Genomic DNA, 8325 nt, shown 5'->3' on the forward strand with positions numbered 1-8325 from the left:
AATACTAAACCTTAAGCTTATTTACCTACTGTTCCTTAAAATTAAAAAGTACAACCTTAATCTATATTTCTACAACTGTCATGGTTAGTAATAGATATAGTCATTTGATTCAGCAGCTCTTTCTTCATCTTGTAAATATTTCTGAGAGCTGCTTTGAACAGGTGTTTGGATTCTATGCTTTGTAAGGTTTTTGGTAATGAGTTCCAGTCTTTAATGGCTGTGTGATTCCTTTACCCTATTCTTAACACTAAGCATATTTACTTTTTCTCTCTCCGCTTGTCCTATATGAGATCTGGGGTCTAAACCTAAAATTAATCTGATAATGTTGTTTTGACAATTTTGAAGTTGTTTTTTAGATCTACTTTTCAGTCCAGAGTACTAAGAGGAACATACATAGTCAAAGTGAGGTTGAATTACGGCGCTACATAAGGTTTTCTTGATTTTTGTATCAAGGTCTTTTGCTTGTCTGTACATAGATTTTAACCTTGCATTTATCCTCTTGATTATCTGTATACAGTTTAGCTCCCCTGAGACACAATGATCCAAATGAACTCCTAAGTATTTTACTGATTTTAGTCCATTTATTTCTTGACCCAAACATGTTATATTAAAATCATCTACATTTTTTTAGTTTTGTTTTTGATCCAACCAACATAATTTCGGTTTTTCCTAAATGTAAAGACAACTTGTTATTTATCATCCAGGTGTTACATGATTCAAGTTCTTTTCTTAGTCTATTTTTAATAACATCTACATCCTTGTGTGGAACAATCAAAATGCTGTCATCTGCATATAACAACAGTTTACATGAGACACTGATTTTCATGTCATTTACATAACACAAGAACAGTAGTGGACCTAAAATGCTTCCCTGTGATACTCTACAGGATATATTTCTGGTTTCCGAGCAATGTTCATCGATCTTCACAATTTGGCTTCTTCCAATTAGATACGAGTAAAACCATTCTTCCACTGACTCTACACCCATTATTCTTAATTTTTACACAATATATGATGGTCAACATTGCTATTTGCAGATCTAGGAGAGCTAGGCCTGTATACTTCCCTTAAGACATATTAGTTTTTAGTAGGTCTAGCAAATGAGTCAGACATGTATCTGTGGAATGACTGTCTCTAAATCCAGATTGAAATTCGTAAATGATATTGTTTGCTTTTAGGTAATTAGATAACTGATTATAGACAGTTCTTTCTAGTAGTTTAGGTATTATATTAAGGATACTGACTGGTCTGTAGTTACTTACTTCTTGCCTGTTATTCTTTTTGTACAGTGATTTTACTCTAGCTTCTTTGAATCCTTGTGGTACTTCATTTGTGTAAATTGACTTATTGATAATGTGAGTTATTGTACCTTTTAGTATTGGTGAACCATCTTTTATAACCTTGCTGGTATGCAGTCTAAACCGGTACTTTTATTTATTTTTAGTTTCCTTATTAAATTGAATACATATGCTTCAGTTGCCCCGGTAAGTTTGAACATATTTTCTATGAGTCCTTTGGATCTGTAGTAATTTTCAAAAATATAAGAGTCAGTGGTAAAAATCCTATCCGCATAATATGCGGTCTGGTTAGTAAGTTACCATATTATGGTAACTTACTAACCAGACTTGATGCTACGGTTGTAAAGAATTTTTTTTTTTTAATACCATGTGGGCTTTTCACGGGAATTTATGGGCTAAAGGGGATACTTTTTAGGGTACCTCCTATCTTAAAGCCCACCCGCTAGGAAACCGTTGCCCCGAATGAGGAAGCCCAACCTACACTCAAAATTTGTTAAAGTATGATGCTATTTTCTTTCATTGATATAATTCAACGAGTCAAAGGATTTCGATAAGTCAATGAATATACCAACTACGTGATGTTTTGTCTAAATTATTATAGACAACATTGGTTAATTGTATAACTGCAGATTCTCTAGAATGATTAGCTCTAAAACCATGTTGATATTCTGAAAGCAGGTTATTTTTCACCACGTAATTTATCAGACGTGATGCTATAACTTTTTCAAATATTTTACTAAAAGCAGGTAATATTGAAATTGGTCTTTAATTAGTAATATCTGTTTTACGGTCAGATTTGGGGATTGGGATGACTTTTGCTATTTTCATCTTTGCAGGAAAAATACCAGTGTTCAGTGAAACATAAAAAATGTGAGTTAATGGAATTGATAATGGAGACTTTAATATTTTGTGGAAAATATTGTCATATCCTGCAGCGTTACTTTTTAGGGTTTGAAGTAGGGCTGAGCGGGATCCGAGTACTGGATCCGGATCCACCGGATCCAACAAGGCAGGAGGGATTCGATTACCAGCTTCAGTTTCAGTGACAATCACAGGAGGATGAAACATGGAAAATGCTGGTGGCTTTACAAGATCCTTAAAATTTTAGATTGGTGCAGGGTGATTTTAAGTAATAAAATGGATAGTTCGGGATCCGGATAATCGTTATTTTTGTTAGTCGTCAAGACTACATTTTATATTTTGGGATGAGGTGAATGACATGATTGATATGAAAAGTATTCATGTGTAATGTGTGTACTTGTGAATCGTCTGTGTGGAAATAAGTGTGAATAGCGTATATGAGTGAATGTAGTAATTGTAATATATAGAGAAAAGTATATAAAAGAAAGAAAACGAGTTTGTAATAGTCTGTCTTAGAAGTGTTGAGCGTGTGTGTCACATACAATAGAAAATATGGAATGAGTGCTATGGGTGACTGAATGATCATTACAAGCTAATTCTCGTCTATTGTAGTTTTCTTAACGCCAAGTTTTATAAAATGATCGTTAAATTTGTTAGGAATATCAGAACTAAAACTCAACTCTTGGCTTATTTGAAGGGTGAAATTTTTTGCCAAGTATTGCCAGTTAGACTTAGGACTCCTTTGAGTATCTTGTAATTTTTTTTTTTTATAATTATTTTGGCTGCTTTAAAGACTGATGTTGACTTGTTGCAGTACTGCTTATAGATATCGTTGCCACCTATGTGACAATCACACTAGCCTGTGTGTGTGTGTGTGTGTGTGTGTGTGTGTGTGTGTGTGTGTGTAAATAAAACATTTAGTGGAACACATGCAAAACCTTAAGTAATTATTGTATATTTTGCTGTAAACTAAATTGATTTCTTATTGTAACTTTATGAATAATTCAAAAATATATAAATAGGTGAATTGGATTATTTCATATTAAATATGCAACCGTAAAAATACATAATTTGCATTATTCATTCCATAAGCTCAAGCGGCACAAAAGCATGACTGCCTATTGGTATGTATTCTTAAGAAAACATCACCATGTATCATGGGAATCGTGAAATTAATGTGAACTTATGACATAACAGACTGATGTGTTTTATTACATTTAACTTTTTTTTTATGTGTACATTACAGGTTTGTGCACATATCTCAGTCTTATGAACTGGTCATCTAATAAACAAAATTGACCGTTAAGTTAAGAAACGATTTATGGACATCATATAAAGAAAAACTCAGATATTTCTCAAGTCATAAAGGAACGCTATGTTTGGCTCAGTAGTGCTTGCCACATGTGCTTTGCTCAGCACCTCAGTGAGCTGGGCAAGTCCAGAAATATCAGAAAGATCTATCGGTGGTGACCTTGAAACCCTGGCAATTGGTGTCGTACAAGTGGTGACGCGTCACCAATCGAATTGTCACCTGTTGTTGTTTTCCTTACTAGACTCTCATCTCTTGGATCCTTTGCTCAGGTATGAGACGGAGAACCATACTTAGAAACCTTTCTGTGTCGAATCCCACTAAATTTTAAAGGATGTATTTAAGTTAAAAAGTATTTTTATTATTATTATTATTATTATTATTATTATTATTATTATTATACTTTTACATTACTAACAGAAGAAACATTCTTGAGATTTCAATTAATAATCTCTGTGGCCTTTGAAAACAGTAGCGGTATGAGAGCGAAGCGTTTGAAAATATAGATTTAATTAGCATGCTGAAATTCAGTAGTTTGATGCACGGTAATCCTTAATTAATTGTTTATATGTCACGATTATATTACAGGGAACTCAGAGACTTAGGTAGCCCACTCAGCCTTTTTAGTGTTCACCAAACTGGTAACTCCAGTGCTACTCATAGAAAACGTACACTAGTGCCCAACGGTTATTCAGCTCCTCATAACTTAATGGATGCGTGGAAAGACAGAACATCCTTATGCTGGACAATCCTGATAGACCACACAGCTGCTAACAACGACATTATAAACAGGTGAGTTATGTCACGTCTCAGTTTTAAGGTTTAAAATTATCCACTCAACCAACCTATTCGACATATCGCTCCTTAAGCCTTACTTTGATTATGTTAATGTCTCACATTCACACTCAATACTGAATAAGTCAGGTCATAGACTCCGTATACTTGACGGGTGTCAGCATGGGTTTATAGCAATAGCCTGTCACATAGGCAGACAAAATTTTCTACCTTCCATCTCTGAACAACGTCAAAGATATAATGGTACTCTTCCGTATTTCCTGTCATATATCACTTCATACTTCATTTAGTACATTTCATTTCATATTGTTATGCTCAGGAATGATTGCTGAATTTAAACATTATATTGAAACCTTTCCAAATAAATAATATACGGAAATATGATGAGTTGAAGTGAAAAAGAGTATCTGCATTACTTACAACCCCTTTTCGTTTATTGCAACAGTTCATAGTAACTTTAGTGCATTAATTACTAAAGTAAACTATCCTATATTGTGAACGAAGTCTTCTAAATGCGATATAATCTTCAGATTTCTGATAAAATGTTATGTATGCGGTAAATGAAATATTTCAATAAATTTGACGGGTATCACCTTTAACAAGGCTACACAAGCACTTGTCAGTTAGTCAGTCAGTCACTAAGTATCAATAGTGTAGAGAAGATCTCACGGCTAGATGGATGGATGGATTTTAGCTTAGGCACCACAACAGCAAGGGTCATCTGGCGCCGCTGCAATGTTAATAAAAACCATATCGTTTATAAAAAAAAAAAAATAAAATAAAAGCAATTAAAAACAACGAAATTAAAAGTAACTAGAAATACTAAAAATACAATAAAACGAAATAAAACATTAAAGTGCATATAATGAAATAAAATTCACAGATTGGGGAGGAGGCCAGCTTCTTCCAAAAACCTAAAAACATCATGGACAGGGGCCAAAAACTCTGGTCCGAGGACCTTAGAGAGAGAACAGACACCGCTATCTCTACCGCGACACCGGTAGAGGTAGCGGTGTTACAAGTCTATCAAACTAGGGCACTCTACCACCAGGTGTAGCACCGTTAGTGCCACCAGGCAGACATCACAGTAGGCTTGAGGGTCCCTGGTCAACAGGTATCTTTGTTTAAGGTACGTGTGACCTATTTGCAGTCGCGTTAATACAATCTGTGTACGGCGGTCGCGGATATGGGCGTATGTTCAGTGATGAATAGTGGAAGTGGTGATCTCTCCCATTTTCGAGGTGGCGAGCCCCGTTTGCCACCTCCTCTGCCAAATAACAGCAACCGCCAGACGAATACACTGGAAGACATCTCGAAACAAAACAGGAGCAGGAGGGGTGGAGCGCGACTTGCTGCCTCTTTAGCAAGGCGATCTGTGTGTTCGTTCCCGTGAACACCAACATGACCAGGGACCCAGTAGAACCCAAAACGATATCCCCTTTTGGTAAGCAGATATAGCCACTCCAAAGCTGATAAAACCAATGGATTAATGGAAATAATACAGTAGGAGAGAGCAGTAAGAGCACTGCGAGAATCACTAAAAATAGTAAAAGACGAAACCGGGAGAGTAAAAATAATATGTAAAGCAAGGACTAAGGCAGACAGCTCCACAGTAAAGACAAATGCCACTGAAGTAAGGCTGCCAGCTCGGTATTAGGAGAGAAAAACCACACTAACCCAACACCTGCATCGGATTTGGAATCATCAGTAAAGACAGGGATGGCATCAGAATGGGTAGAATAGTGTTCTAAAAACAATGAGTGGGACAGAGCTGGCAGGAAATTCTTCTTGCCATCCATAGCAGGAGGGCATAACGAGACAACAGGAAGCTGCCAATAACCAACTCGAAGGAGTCGAAAAGAATAAACAGCAGTGGAGACGATAGCTAAATCCCTCATAAGAGAGGCGACTCGAAGACCAAAATGTTTAGGGAGACTAGGTCGAGTAACATAATTGCGAACAACGCGAGTCCCGCAATAATGACACACAAGGGACCGAATCAGGAAGACGGCGCTGGAGCAGCGAAGACAGGCGCCGGAGGTCGAGCGGCCAGAAGCTAGCATCCGCTTTCCTCTTGTAAACCCAGAAACTACCTGCCTGTTTCTATATTTCCTTTTTCCTACGACTTGACTTCTTTTAAGAGGGACGTTTCAAGATATTTGTTCCTTCATTTTGGCTTGTTTCTTACTACTTTTTAAAGGAGCCAGGACTTCAAGTGGACCTTGTTTTTAATATTTTATTGTTCTAGGTTGACTTCCCTCCGACATGAAAAAAAAAACTATCAGTTATAATAATAATAATAATAATAATAATAATAATAATAATAATAATAATAATAATAATAATAATAATAATAATAATAATAATCATAATAGTAAGAATAATAATAATAGTAATATAATAATAACAATAATAATAATAATAATAATAATAATAATAATAATAATAATAATAATGATAACAATACAAATTAAACAATAATGATAATTGTAGTGAAAGTTGACAGTGAGAGAGAGACAAGAGAGAGAGAGAGAGAGAGAGAGAGAGAGAGAGAGAGAGAGAGAGAGAGAGAGAGAGAGAGAGAGAGAGAGAGAGAGAGAGAGAGAGAGAGAGAGAGAGAGAGAGAGAGAGAGAGAGAGAGAGAGAGAGAGAGAGAGAGAGAGAGAGAGAGAGAGAGAGAGAGAGAGAGAGAGAGAGAGAGAGAGAGAGAGAGAGAGAGAGAGAGAGAGAGAGAGAGAGAGAGAGAGAGAGAGAGAGAGAGAGAGAGAGAGAGAGAGAGAGATTCATTGATAGATTTTTTTTTTATTGATTGATTTTTATTTCAATAATACAACTTAATAGCGAGTTCAAACACCGCTTGAACTAATGCTATTAGACCTCGCTGGGAGTGAATTATCGTTCTTTTAAGTGTTTACTACCTCCTCCTTAGAGGAGTACTCCTTTTACTACTATTACTATTGCTAACACAACAACAACAACAACAACAACAACAATAACAATAACAATAACAACTACTACTACTACTACTACTACTACTACTACTACTACTACTATTATTTCTACTTCTACTTCCACTACTAGTACCACTACTTTTGCTTGGAGTCTATTACTGCTGCTGCTGCTACTACTACTACTACTACTACAGTACTAATAAATCATAAATGACCGGATTTAGTACATAAATAACGATACCAAGGGATAATTTCAAAAGGAATGAAAGTATTATTCAGAATAGTTAATCTCCCTCCAAAAAGAAGGAGATGAAGAAGATGAAATAGAAGAAGAAGAAGAAGAAGAAGAAGAAGAAGGAGGAGGAGGAGGAGGAGGAGGAGGAGGAGGAGGAGGAGGAGGAGGAGGAAAAAGATAATAATTTTTTTCTCTCTCTCTCTCTCTCTCTCTCTCTCTCTCTCTCTCTGCTGCTGCTGCTACTAAATGGTAGCGTGGTGGATAAATTGGATGGATGGATGGATTTTAATTTTAAGTGCCGGAACAGCGATGGTCATATGGGGCCTTGTGGATAAATTGGTGAGCGTGGGATCGCGCAGACGTCCACCCGTAGGTTCGAATCCCGCCACATACCACTTTCAAGCTATGCCATTTGTTGAGTGGTTTAAAGTTACCTACATGTCACCATGATACCCAGGTTCTACGTGGTTATACCAAAGATGCAATAGGGTGTTGATATGGGCCGTAATATGGATAACACTATAAAATGAAATTTCCTGCGCCACTAATGGGCGGAAGCTTAACATTGCTTCCCACATGCACGCTTAAAGTATGCCTACAGGTGCTATAGGCCATAACATAAAATAAAAACTCCCGAAATGCCAGATATTACAAATCGTAGTATATAAGCGTAGAATGAACTGTATTACACATCACTCTTCACACTCTTCTGGGCCTCTTTCCTCCATTGGTCAACTCCAACCCTGTTCCCCGTCTCAACTATACAAGTGAAGACATGAATTCACATTAAATCGGTAATCGCCAGTTCATTCTTTCTTCCTTCATATCATATCTCATGTTGTCAGTTTACATTGTTACAGTGGTGAAAAATAGTTT

Source organism: Portunus trituberculatus, chromosome 5 (assembly GCF_017591435.1).
Source record: "Portunus trituberculatus isolate SZX2019 chromosome 5, ASM1759143v1, whole genome shotgun sequence".
Lineage (NCBI taxonomy): Eukaryota > Metazoa > Arthropoda > Malacostraca > Decapoda > Portunidae > Portunus > Portunus trituberculatus.